The sequence below is a fragment of the Notamacropus eugenii genome, chromosome 1 (genome assembly GCF_028372415.1).
Source record: "Notamacropus eugenii isolate mMacEug1 chromosome 1, mMacEug1.pri_v2, whole genome shotgun sequence".
Lineage (NCBI taxonomy): Eukaryota > Metazoa > Chordata > Mammalia > Diprotodontia > Macropodidae > Notamacropus > Notamacropus eugenii.
This window is the reverse complement of record NC_092872.1, coordinates 499,024,529-499,039,120: the sequence shown is the minus strand read 5'-3', so window position 1 is coordinate 499,039,120 and position 14,592 is coordinate 499,024,529. Positions and strand designations below refer to the sequence as shown.

The 14,592-nt window shown below is 37.2% G+C and overlaps 1 protein-coding gene across 10 annotated transcripts in view; it reads right to left on the bottom strand.

Annotated features, from left to right (window-relative positions):
• Positions 1-14,592, bottom strand: part of DIDO1 (death inducer-obliterator 1) — a 60,533-nt gene that overhangs the window by 45,726 nt on the left and 215 nt on the right. For 2 of the 10 annotated variants that reach the window (XM_072633320.1, XM_072633330.1), the window contains exon 1: positions 11,673-11,762. The exons of 2 other annotated variants lie outside the window; for them this stretch is intronic. The gene's annotated coding sequence lies outside the window, so the exon portion shown is untranslated. Of the gene's footprint in view, positions 1-854; positions 903-6,893; positions 7,018-8,078; positions 8,180-11,672; positions 11,763-14,592 lie in introns of those variants that run through there. 6 more of the 10 variants (XM_072633322.1, XM_072633326.1, XM_072633328.1 and 3 more) reach the window with 6 other exon arrangements.

The following is a 14,592-nucleotide window of genomic DNA, read 5'->3' as shown; positions in this document are numbered from 1 at the left end:
CCTCAAATTTCTCTACCTGATAAAAAATCCCTGAGTCATCACTCACCCATAGCTCCTATTACAACTAAAGCCTCAATTAAATCAAATTATTGATCAAGTACAGCTGACCTCGCTATGCTCTAAGAACAATTATTATTAGCATCAATGTCCTCCCAAGTTCTTATCAAATTAACATTAGAACACTGGATACAAAGAATATGAACTGTACTTCACTGCCTATAACAAGGAACAACTATGAAATTTAAAGGGGTTGATTGCCATTAACTATGTTACTTCTTTCCTTCCTCGAAATAACTATTACCGTATCAATTTGTTCAGAATCTCCAACTCACCAGACAAGCTAGCTATTAGAAAAGCAATAAATTTTGGACAACTTCACAAATTAACAGTTGAAAATTTGTAAAAACAATAGTGTTTTCAATTCCATTTGTTGACCGTTTTGGTCATTAAGTAGGGCGCAGTCTTTGAGATTCCCCAATAGGAGGCCCATCCTGGTTTTCTATCCTAAATAGTTAGCACAGACTCCTACTTAGCAGAGGAAAATTAGTACCTCACTTCTCCCTCCCCAAGTGGAATGTAAACTTCATGATGAAAGAGAATGTTTTGCCCAGCACAGGGCCAGAACATAGTAAGTACTTAATAAATGCTTGCTGAATTGAATTGTGACACTATTACATTTACCTACTTGAAAAAACAAGGTCTCTTGGAAGTATCCTTGGTTAGTATAGGGTCAATTAATTTCATTCATTTTTATAGCAATAAGGACTACAACATTACTTATTGAAGGTACAAGGAAAAAAATTATTTTGCACCCTCTGGTGGCAAAATTGTGTACTGAATTTTTAATGGCTTACCATCAATCTCATCCATTTTTCTTCCAAAAACAAGGTACTCAAGCAACACTAAAAAGGGAGGGAGGGAGAGAGAGAGAGTAAAAAAGGCCAGGGACAAGGTGAAAAGGAATACTTTCAGTTATTCAAATTGTCATTCAACCTGTGTATTATTTATTTATTTTTCTCTTTAACACAAATCAAATTAATGTGGTAATACCTCAGAAAATTCAACAGAAGCTAGCAATAGTTTTTCCCCCCCTCACAATATTCATTCATTTAACAGATATTAGAAAATACTTTTTTTTCCTCATGGAACTTACAGGCTAGTAAAAGATGAGGCACAAAGAAATAATCATAAAATATGATATAAGTGCATTACACATTTGCTAAACAAAGCTTTATGTGAAAAACCAACATCGAGTCACACCTCAGAAAAAAATTTCCTTCAGATAGAAAGTATTTCTTCTCAAGTCAATCATTCATTACAGACATCTTAGCTGAGGAGCTAAATAAAATAGACTGGGTCACCATCTTACTGAAAAGGAGGGCCAAAACAGTGGGGGTTTTTTTCTGTTTATTGATGTGGTCTCCACCAATAGCCTTTTTATAAAATTACATAAAAAAGAGGTAGCATCTATGAAAACATCATAACAGGGCATACATAGCCCCTTAAGAGAATACATTTATCGATCAACACAAATGACAGGCAAATGGAAACTGAGTGTACTGCCAATATTTTAGATCAAAGTTAACTTTTCTGTGTCACAGAAAAGTGGCACAGCCTGTGGCAGGCTGGTGAAACCTACACCCTCATCAGAATCAAGTTTATTGTCTACATTCTTAATTTAAAGTAACTGCTAAATTTCAGTTAGGGATCAGTGAAAAGATCTAATTTTTTCCCCTCAAGAAAGTGCACAAATCCACAAAATCTATCCATGATTTATTGGGGGTCTGTGAACCCCAGGTTAAAAACTCCTAAGTTATCTAGTATTATTTGCTATCACCAAGTCACCCATAAAAAAAAAAAGCAAAAAACTGACCATTCATATGTAATTTATTAATAGGTACTGGAATGTGGAAAGAAAAACACCTAGAAACATTCCAACCAGAGTCTCAAATTTTCACTTTTTTTATATCAGCATAACACCGGTGGCAACTCATTTTCAAAATTGTCTTCAAAATGTTTAAATGAACAGACAACTCGGCTGATGCCTTGAAACTAGTTCTTTACCAAAAGTCACACTTTCAGTATTTTCCCCACAGCTCTACTACATGTTTTTAAGACTGAAGCTTTAAAAAGATACTTCATGATTAAACAAGACTCAATTCTACTGCAGCTATGGGTGACACTTGAATTGTCACTTGAACAGCTTAGGTTTTGAGATCAGGAATAACATTAAGTTTCCCTAATTCTTAGAGCTAGTCAGGTCTTAATTCCAGGGGATAGGACTTCAAATTTTCTTTGGATACTAAAAGGAACATTAATTTCATCTATGATCAAATTTGTAGTAAAAACATATTACATAAAACTACCATGGCAAATGACTAGGACTGGAGATTCAGAATCATATACCAGGATCATATTCAGCATATAAACTCCAATAGGAAATACCAGAAATGCAATTCACTTTCACTTTCAAAAAACTTTCCTAAACTAGAAGTCAGGTACTGTTATGACTAGACAATTCATTTTTAAGCCGTGAAACATTTCAGTTAATCACCAAGCAGATATTAAGGCACTTTTGACCTAACCATGTTATGTGCCAGACACTGTGCTAGGTGTAGGAATACAAAACTCAAATGGCTTATTTTCTAGCAGTGAGAAAATTATGTACGAAAAATAGATATAGACAAAACAGATACAAGGTAATTAATTTTGGAAGGGAATTCATTAGTACTTTTTTGGGTTGGGTTTTTTGTGGGGGGAGGAGGGGAGAAGGCTTCCAGTTAAAGGTGGTACCACTGGAAGCTCTGAGACTGAAAAGAAACTAGGACTTCTAGAGGTGAGTAGGAAATGCATTTCAAGAATGAGGAACACCTTGGCAAAAAGCCTGGAGATAGGAACCAGAGTGTTAAATGTAAAAAACAGTTAAGTACATAATTTGGGCTGGACTCCCCCCTTAAGGGGAATAATGTGTGATAAATCTGGGAAGACTTCTACTCCAAGCATACTTACATGAAATTTTAAAGCAGAAGGAGATCTTATAAGTCATCTAGTACCACTCTTTTATAGGTATACAGTAAAAGTCAAGAAAAGTGTAGTGTTTTGCCCAAGAACACATAGCTTAGTGGCAGAGCTAGAGCTAGAATCCAATCTAGTGTTATTTCTTTGGTGTTTCAGTTACCTGAGATTTTGAGGCATTTTTTCTAATAGTAACTGTGTAGTTTTAGGTATAAGGAGTAAAACGAAAAGATAAAATGAAAATCCAAACAAAGCCAAACAAAGGTTATATGTTATAATACCAAAAACAGCATATTTTTCAAGTACTTAAAAAATGAGACAAAGAAAAGTACACATTCCAAATTTATATTCAACCCAATGGTTCAAGGGCTAATTTGCCTTTCAAGACTAATTCTGGCAGGTGCTCCAAACCCAACAGAACCATCCCCCCCAAATTAACATACAGCACTTAAGGAAGCATTTAAAATCCCTTATGTATTTCAAGAGGTCAAACAAACCTTTTTGTTATACTAGTTTTCACCTTTGAGGCAGTAAAAGGTACTCAGCCCAACACCAGGGAATTTTTTTTGTTGTTCTAAAGCTCAATTAGCTATTATTCAAAGGTGAAGAGACAGGCCCTTAGGCATTTCCATACAGCCTACACAATATAGCCCTTTCTCTTTTATTTGCATACTATTGTATAGCACAAGTGTTGTTTCAAAAGTATATACATTTACATTAGTTTGTTAACTCAATTCAAATCACCCTTCTTTTTACACCAGCCTAGTCAACACTCTTCCTTTAGTCAGCAGACCCTTTCATTAAGCTGTGGGACCTTGGGAGTTGCAGTTCTTTAGTCTATAGTATAATCTACATTTTGGACTGTTGCTTTTAGCTCCACTTTTCACCTCTTAAAGACCATACTCTTTGGTGTTTGATCTACAAGTACCTCCCTGTTCACTGTTGGTTTTAAGTTGCAGCAGGGACAGTATCTACTAGCTACCCCAATTTAGCTGTTATCACTCTGGCTCTGACCCTAGCAACTTTCTCTCTGGCTTATGTTCTTAAGACCACTTTCTGTTTCCAAGTCCAGGTAAATCCTTCCTCAGCTGACCCTCCAGAATCGATTCTCTCTACCTTTTGAATTACCTGATTCTCTATAAAATGAGAGGGTATGACTGGAAATGGTTAAGATAAAGAGTTTTTTTAGGCCTTATTCTAGAACTATCCATTCTTCCCCCTCCCCAAATGGATACATTTAATCCTATCTGTGATATCCTCATTCCAAAGTTACACATTAAAAGTAACCTCCTTAAAAATAACACTTTAAAAGTAACCATAATATTTTAATATTTAAAAATTTTAGGACCTCCTCATTTATATTTTAATATTGAAAGCTTTACCTGACCACCTATTGGGTGCCCTCCCAATTCACCAATAGCTAGAACAAAAAACTAAAAGGAATAGAGACATCAAGCATCATCAATGAAACTTTATTGTGCCATTTTGGAAAGTAATTTGGAATCATGCAAATAAAGTGGCTAAAATGTCCATACCCTTTGACTCAAAAAGAAAGACTCCACATATAAGGGCACCACAATTTTTGTAGAAGCACTTTTTTCAGTGACAAAGAACCTGAATCAAAGTAGGTGTCAACCATTGATGACTAAACACGTCATGCTACATAACTTATGAAATGAGTTATAAGAAACAATGAATATGAAGCATAGAAAGACATCAACTGATGCAAAGTGAAATATGCAGAGCCAGGTAAAGTCTATACTCAGTGACTCAATGAATTTACAATAATGTAAATGGAAAGAACCACCACCACCAATCAATCATCACAAAACAAAGATAAATAGGAAATAATGAAAAAATATACATGCCCCCAAAGAAGAGATATGGAAAAATATTCCCCTCCTTTGAAAAGATAAAGGGATGTGGGGGTGGGGTCCATGGGTAGAATACTGCATGTCAGAGCTTTCAAAAATTTTTTTTTATAAGTGATGGCTCTTTGGAAAGGGTAAAATATAAGGGGAAATTTGGCTATATCAAAACAGATATTTTAAAAAATGATTGTGCTTTCACTCAGAAATCCTGCCACTATCAATGACAAAGAGAGATCCCATATATACCAACATATTAATGATAGTACTTCTGTGGGAGCAAAAAAATGAATTATTGGTTGAGGAACAGTTAAACAAATTGCAGTGCATGAATGTAGTGGAATACTGCTTTTCTCTAAGAAAAGGCCAGTGGAAGGAATTAAAAACATATGTATGAGGCAGAATTAAGTAAGCACTGAGTCAAAGAAACAATATATACAATGACTACAACAACGTAAATAGAAAGAAAATAAAACAAAAGTAAATACTATGTAATAATAATAATGAAAATGGGTTCTGGAAAAATAATATCTCCCTCCTAGCTCCTTTCATTGGAGTAATAGACTACAGATGTAGAAAGCTGCATATGCTATCAGATGCAGTCAATTGTTATTGGCTGGTCCTTCTCCAATCTCCTTCTTCCCTCACACACATCCATGTTATTTTTGTAACAAGAGGACTGCTGGGAAGGTCTGGTCAGAAGTGAATACGATGTTTTTAAAAAAAAACATCAATAAAAATTAATTCTTAAAAGAGAATAATTATGTCAATTTAAGATCATTCCTAGAAATTGTCTAGCATCCAAAAATTAATAAATTCAGTATTTAGTTATGATATTTAAAAGCAGTTTAAACAAAATGCAATAAATATGCTGGATATTAGGATTAAGAAGGGTCAAATTAGCAGACTGAAACAAGGCTGATGAATGGTCAATCAGGAATCACAAATACAGAAAAAACGGGCTGCATATTGTAAGATCCTGACACCACAAAGTTCAAAGCCATTTCAAAGCTCTCCTCTGCTGAAAGGATCTAGACTTTGATTAAATAAAGTCTCTTTTTATCCAGGACTTGGGCAAACACCAGCAAAACAGAAACTTCAGTTTTTCCAAGTGTTTCCATAATGCACTGGGTGATCTGTCCAGGCATTGTCTTTCACATTATGTAAGTCTGTGTTTTGAAGGGAGGAGAGTTTCAGAGATGGTCATCTTGTTAATCTACAACAGCCTTGTACCTGGCTAAGAGCCTAGGCTAGTTGACAGTGGCAGTACAATATTAGCATTTTGCACTACTTTTTGGATTAGGAGGGGCATGAGATAAGAGAATGAATCATGCAGGTAGATGAAGAATAAAAATCTAATTCACTAGCCTGTTTTTTATATTCCCCCACTTATGTTGTCTTTTCTCCCTACTTCTTTACTGATACATTGAGATTATCTTTCCAAAATAGAAAATGATATCTGTTCTCAAATGTGTTAATCAAGTTGCTACGTTTTAAATAAAATGTATCCTTTGACACAATACAAAGCAATTTTAATTCCATGTATAAAAAACTTAATAACAATTTCCCAAGATAGGACCTTTACAGAACAGAGAATTATATTGAAATGGTTCTAAATACTAAAGTAATCCTTGTCCAAAAATATTACTACGCATAGAAAACCTAAACTTTTAAGTATTATTCATCCTGTCTCTCATCTCTAGCAAGTTTGTCTAAACCTAGGCTATCTATTTGACCATTCAACATATTCTGGAATCACTTAAAGTTTCTGCTTGGATAAGCTTAAAAAACACAATTTTACTATTAGAAAAACAATTTAAAAGGGGCAAAAGAATATGTATTATATTCTAAAGCCAAATTAAAGACATTTATCCATAGTACTGATTCCCTTCCACAATTAAGGAAAATCAATGGTCTGTAAATGGTAATAAAACCCTCTCTCAAAATGAAGGTCAGATTAGCAATATGCAAATGAGCATCCTATGAGTTATATGCATTAAAGCTCTTTACCTGATACCATTTTTCTCAAGTAAACACTGAGGAAATTCTTCTTGGAAAATTCCTGAAATGGATGCTGCTCCTCCTGACTACTATGAGTGAGGAAAAAAGGACTGGAGAGGAGAAAGAGGAAGGACTATCAAACAGAGAGAGAAGGATTATATCAATATTAGAATTTTTCAAACTTTCCCCCAATTTTGCCTACTAATAAGTTAGGGTTTAGTTCAAAGCAAATTTTATTTCAGCTGGGAAATTGGTATCAGTTCTCAAACTATAAAACGTTTGATTTTTCACAAAAGGTTTAGAGCAGTTAACAATACAAATCTCCCTTTCACTCTATTGTCTATTTGCTTCTTTCACTAACATAAGACACAGGAAAGAGAAGAAAGGCTCCAGTAACTATTTTTCCAGTTTTCTGGTTACTCTACCACATTTTTGGTCAGTTCTTATCTTCTGAATTTGCTCTTTGCCTTTCAAAGGGAAGTATTAAACTTCCAATTTACCGTCACAAAAAACCTTTGCAAGAGGAACAAAATTTGGGACAAAAATTGTCTTAATTTAAATTGTACATAAATGAATATGTACATAAATATGTACATAACCTAAACCAGGCAATGTGAAAGTCAGAATCAAGAACACATATGTAAACTCTTTAAATTTGGAAGGTCTTCCATAACTCACAGTTATAGCATATATTTATCAATGGTAACATTTTTATACATCTAAATGAAAAGCACTAAAACTTGTGAGCTGCTGCACTTATGAGAGACCACAGCATAATTTGCAGGCTATGAAATTTTACTCTCCAATTCACAATTCAAGGTAATTAGTACTTGTTTATCAACAAGTAATATCATTTTAGTTACCATTGTTCAAACTAAACAATTAAATTACAAGTTAGTTAACACTTGCTTTAATTAATTTAATGCTTTAATTTAGCCTACCATTTAAAAGGTAAAAGTCTACCAAAATAGTCTTCTATTCAGAGTACTGGACCCTGGAATACACTTTCATTCTGACATCTTCCAATTATGAAATTTCCACGAAAAATATGGTAATTAACAATCTGGTATTAGAGGGAAAACTCCCTCACCCAGGCCTAACAATAATAACCATTTATTAAGTCCCTATTAAGTCCCAAGAACTACTGTGTTCAGTTCTTGGAATACAAAGAGAAAACCCTCCCCAAATCCCTACCTTTAAAGAGCTTACATTCCATCTGGAGAAATAACACTGCACCCGTTATTTCGAGGTCCACTGAAAGGTCCTCATGTGTTACAAAACCATCATTCAAAGTACTGGATAAGGATTTAAATTACAGAAAGTCAGTCATTTCACAACCAAGACTACCTTCCTAATTATGATTTAGTAAGTTTCATGTATATAAAGTTGTGAAAGTTTAATGTAAACTCCTCGTGGGCCAAGACTGTTTTGATTTTGTCTTGGCATCATCAGAAATTATCACAATGCCTGAACGACGTGATATTCAGTAAATGTATGGATTAAAAAATACTGTGTTTACTATAACAAATTGGTACTTCTATCTATCCTATCAAAAGGTACCACACCAATTTATGAGTATCACAAAAAGTCAGGTCAAACAAATTTAGATAGTAAGAAAAACCATTTTCTTTGCTATTTCTCCAAAACGGCCAAAAGATATCAAATATATGTAGTAAAAAAAAAATACTGAGTTAACTTTATAATATAAACTAAGACTTGTAATCATCTGTTGTGATAAAAGATAAAACACACCTTTTAACTTGTTCATGTGCTTCTTTTAGTGCTTTCATGTGCTAATAACGATGAATGTTAACTGCAATTCTATAGGGCTGAGTGAAGTGTTCAGCCCATAATAATAATTATTATATTCTAGTTGGCTTAACTATCAAAGAGCAGAATATTACATACTGTATTTCTATTATAGTTTGGACATCTGCTTAACTATATCTCCAAAACTCTTCCATGGAGTTTTAGTAGGTCACTCTCATTCCCAATTCTGCCTCCTGACTCATCCTGCTTATCCAAACCCAACCCCATTTTCTCCACAGATGCTGTTCTGGTCACTCCAGCCAGCACTGATATTTGTTTCATAAACTCCTATAATAGCACTTCTCATATGAACCATTCCTTATGGCACTCATCTGGCAGCCTTGCACTTTTCCTATTACTTTCTATCTCCCAGGACAACTAAAGGTTCTGAGATCAATTAATACTTACTGAAAAACTATTTTAGTAAATATGTAAATATGGCATGTAGTTACAACTTATAATAGACACCCAACTACTGACTGTCCTTAAAGACACATTCAGAAAAGTACCAGTCTTAAAAAGCATTGCATTAGATGCTGGGTTTCATCAAAAATCCCCAGATAAATAACTTAGGAACCCATCAATTGACTCCCTTAAATTCATTTTTATTCTTGGAGGATATCTTATCTCTAAATTAGAGTTGAACTTGTTATACTCTTAGGGTTCCTTCCACCTTTAACACGTCAAGATTCGGTTTCCATAATTTGAATGACTAAATTATCTTTCCTTGAAGAACATGTCTGGGCTGGGAGAAAAGTCAAAGTTCGGTTAATGAATTCTGACTTCTCTATACTTTAGTACAGATCATTTCAAAATGGGAAATTTTGTGAATCTGTTTTACACAATATATGATAATTGAGACATGATATGCCACTGTATGTTTAAACCTTATTCAGAATTCAGTTATCAAATAGAACTAAGTTCTAATACACTAAGCATTTTGATTGGATTGTAGTAACAAAAGAATTCAGATGTGCTCTATTCACAAGAAGGTAATGTAAGGAAAAACCAAGGAGTTGTATAAAATTATAAACTTTCATTTGTCTACAAATGAAACACATTCAAGCTTCTAGAAGTAAACACAACAGGAAAAATTTGATAGGACAGGTGATTTAGATATGGCTATATTAGGCCCAGATGATTAAATAGAATATCATATAAAAAACAAAGCCCCAAACAAGGATGTTGAGGATAAAAAATTCTTCAAAACCACAAATTAATATTAAATTTCCATTAAAATCCAGACCAGAAGGAGTTTTATTCCTAGCCTTTCTAATAAAAAAGAAATTCAGATTATGGGGATATTATAATGTAGAAAAGCATAAAAACTTCTTTTAAAAAGTCCACTAAGGTCAATCAAATAAAGGCAGTCAGAAGCAGGTTTTGCATTTTCAAGAGATTATTAAAAAGACTAACTAAATGTTAACAGGTTGTCTCTAGCCTACACCCTGGAGGAAAAGGGGGTGGGAAGGCAGGTGAAGGAGATCCGACATCCACTTATTTTGAAAACAATTATTATTAACATGTATAGACATTGCTTGCTTATTGGACTAAGAAAATTAATTTCCACAGATTACTGGTTATATAGGTTTATACTGTCTTCTGCACAGCTGATGGGATTAAACAATATTGTATTTAGCCCACACAATCTGCAAGACAATTTAAAATATGTAAGATAGCAGCAATGAAGTTAATAAGACTCCTGGGAAACTGTAAGTAACAAATATGGAGGCTCAGTTTTTACTAAAAATTAGTTTTCCAATCGCCCCCTCCCTCTAAGGTTTATTACCACAACTTATTGGCATCCAGAGGCTAAATTAACAAATTTTCACCATTTTTCAGCAAAGGCTATGAAAAGCGAGCAATAAAGTCGCGGTTCTGATTAACAATGAATGAACTACTTTTAGACTTAAAGTCTTACTAGAAACGTGAAATGAATACTTCTGTTAAAGTATTTCAGATATTAAAAAAAATTCATACACTAGTCCCACAAATTATCAAAAGGCGTTATCATGGCTATTACATATTACTAGGCTCTTTATTCCTAATCCCACAATTTTATGGCAATTCCACAGACTGAACAAATGACAAATGGTAAAGGATGAAGATTTTATTTAGTCTGGGTAATTTTGTAAGCTAGGAATTAAAATATAACTCGTCGGCAAGAATGTTGCATATAACTGCAATATTCTGATCCTATTCTCTCTAAGTATTTCTAAAAATCACTAAGATGCGGTGTAGTGGTAACTTGTTCCATTGAACTCAAGCATTCCAAAAGTCTTCCCCGTCAAAAAGTGAGATGTTTGAATATGGGACACCTGGATTCTAATTCCCATGGCTACTCTCACCATCAGAGGCTACCCAGCTGGTCAAGGACCAGCCTCCCACCCTCAAATCCCTCGCACAATCACATCGGGTCAGAGAATGAGTCCAGGAAAAGGCTGGGGCAGGGAGCTGGGTGGGCGCGGCTCAGCACCTCGGGCTGCTGGGGGGCTCGGGCTTCCCGAGAAGCGCTCGCTCCGTACAGATCAAATCCCATTACTAGGTATAATCATGTTATTATAAAGCCAGATGCGGTCACGGAAGGAAGAAGCCTGAAGAAAGGAAATGCGGGGTGGAGGTAGGAGGAGAGAGATGGGTGCGGGGGGAGGCCGAGCAGGGAAAACCCAGGCGGGACAGGGAGGACCTACACTAGGGGCGTGGAACGAGGAATGCGTCCGACTCCCGCCAATCCCCCAGGGTCCCAGGCCCAGGCAAGAAGGGGGCGCCCTACAGCCCGCTACCCCGCCCGGGAGCAGGCGGCGGCCGCCATTTTCTCTGTGGGCCCCCGAGCTCGATGGCCGAGGCAAGGCCCACACGGGCCCCTTGTGGGAGGGAGTTGATGAAGCCGAGTCCTTCACTTCCCTCCTTCCCTTGGTGCCGGCCACACACGGCGAGGGCTGGGGCCCTCCTCCCGGGGGCCCCAGGGTCGTGACTTACCGGCGGGCCTCAAGGCCTCCCAGGTCTCGCGGCCATTTCCTACCGAATGCAGCTAATGGGCCGGGGGGAGTATGGGCGGCTGCCTGCGACGCCGCCCAACGAGGCGCGACGGCAAGAGGGGTAGCGGGGCCGAGGTGTGCGTTTCGGGAGCCATTGGGTAGCGGAACCACGGCGACCCCTGCCGTAGAGGAGGAGCTACTGCAGGCGCCGCGAACACCCGCCCAAGCAAGACCGGAAACAAGAATGAATCCCAAATCGGAAATTTGGGATTATGCGAGACCTCTGGAGAGCACGATCCCGTGGGAGGTAGGTGGGATGGTCCATCATTCAGCGGTGAATTGCAAATCTAGTCTCTTCGGTGGCGTGTGGGTACCTAGTTTGCTAACCTTCCCAGACTAGTTCCAGTAAACCATTTCTAGACTAATGTTCTTAAAATCCTGCTTGTCATGCTGCTTCCCAAGCCACTGTTGATTCCCATAATGCCTACATTATGGCAGATTTCTTTTTTTTCTGTTAGCTTTAAATGATTTTCATGAAAAACACCCCTCATCTGCCTCCAAACCGAGATAGTGCAGAGCACAGTGCTTGTTGAACCTTTTGTATCTTTGGACTTCCTTCTAGATGCCTGTTCCCACCCCAGTATCAAACAAGGTAGCTCAGCTTTAGAGATGAAAGGGACTTTAGAGGCCATCTAGTCCAATCCATGGAGCAGCTAGATGGGACAGTGGATAGAATGCTGCACATGGAGTCAGGAAGACTCATCTTCTTGGGTTCAAATCTGACCTCAGACACTTACTAGCTGTGTGACCCTGCCCTGTTTGCCTCAGTTTCTTCATGTGTAAAATGAGCTGGAGAAGGAAATGGCAAACCACTCCAGTATCTTTGCCAAGAAAACCTCAAATGAGGTCGGGAAGAGTAGGACAGGGCTGAACAAGGTCCAACTCATCATTTTTCACACTGGGTACTGAGAACTCAAAGAGATTAAGTGATTGTGCCCAAAGTCTCAATCTGAGTTAGGGTCTTCAGATACTCAGGAAATGTGAACAAAATATGAGAATCAGAATTGTGAACTTTTATAAGGGTAAGTAATCCAAGGAACAACTTAAAGCACTTTTAAAATACATTCCACCCACAGGTAAAAATCATGGAAATTACATGAAGAGAGGTAGAATATACTCAGGACAAAGTACTGGGAGTGGAAGGAGCCAGGAGGTGAACTCAATTAACTTTGATGAATGCATTGTTCATTCATATTCAACAAAATTCAATAGCTTACCTAGCATCTATACAAAAGGTATGGCCAAAGGCCTGAAAACAATTAAAGTGTGAGGAACACAGTTGCTGAACAGCTAAAAACTCAGGACCATAGACTTCAGTGATGATTTCTTCTAGGCTTCTTTCCTCAAATTTGGGTGTAGAATCAGGGGAAATGTACAGGGATACATCGAAGAATGCCTACCTCGTACAACCTGGCATCATCCAAATATAAATACAAATGATTTAATATAGTTAATAGACATTTAAAAGTAAATGATTGGGGGGGGTCAGCACAGTAGCCAACAGTTCTCATGCATAAACCATTTAAATTTAGCTAGAAGAGTCAAACATTCATTTAAAAAAACAATGGATTATTCCAAAGACCCCAAAGTAGGTCTAGAGCAGAAGCAGTGGGTCTTAAATACAAATTAAAAGGGAGTCCTAGGTGAGAAAACTTTTCAGTTCCAGGTTCCAGTTTCTTCCAGATTTTACTCCTAACACCAGTAGTGTGGCTAGCTACAATTCACCTCTCCCATACCTCTCCTTACCCCCATAGAAAGGTCTCAGAAAATTACAAAGCTACAGGTAATGGCTATTGTTAGTTTAATTTTAAGAGCCAAAGAGATGCTAGACATCAGCACAAATTTTATAAAATTACACAACAAAGACGGTCTAAATGGGTGGTTCCCAGACTATCAAGACATTTTAAAGATTGTTAAGCCAATTTTTATCAATACTTTTACTATACATATCCATGTTAAATATGCACAGATTAGATACACACCATGCAAACATCTATAAGGTGAGGGACCTTAAAAATGTAGTCAGCAGGATTGTGTGTGGCAAAGGAGGTTGGGAAACCCAGACAAGGAGACATCAGGTTTTCTGTAGTGGCATCTGCAAGATGTGTACATTTATTACATACACTGTGTCCATGTAAGAAGGGTACTTTATCCAGAGATTCTTTTAAATGAAAGGAATAAGATAATTAGCAAAATTTCAAAGTAGCAGTAGAACATTAGCCTTATAAAAAGTCCAACTGTTCTTTTGAAAAAAGCCTTTTACAGAAACCACTGTAATGTCAAAGGTGGTATGCAGATTCCGTAAGAAAAATATCATTAGCAAACCCCCCCCCCCCAAAAAACCAACAGATGAACTAGGCAACAAAATGCCTATTTTATTTTCCTTTAATTGCCAGCATCTCAGGAAATCAGGGGAAAGACAGGTTTAATTTTGGGGCTTTTAGTACGGCTATACAAACATCGGCTAATGTTTCCATGAAATCTTCCCCCGCCCCAAACCCCCAATCACGGGATACGTCAAATTCTAAAAGTAGCTCTTTTCACATTTGTATTAGTTCTGACAGACAGGAAAGGTCAAAATTGAACTTCATCTTTTACTCCTTAAGACTAGCCCAATGATCCTTTTTGCAAAATTATGATTACCGCTTTCTTTCCCTTCCTCTCCCCCCTTAAAATGCGCTCTACAAAGCCGAGGGAAGGGCCTCTGCAGACCGGGTGGCTGGCTGACTCCCAGCCCGAGGCGCCTGCCCGGCCACGCTCCAACCAAAGGGGAAGCTCCTCCATGACTTCAACACAAAACCTTCTTTCTTTGAGTCTCCTTCCCTTCCTCCACCACTGACCGTTTACAATAAAGGGTTTCT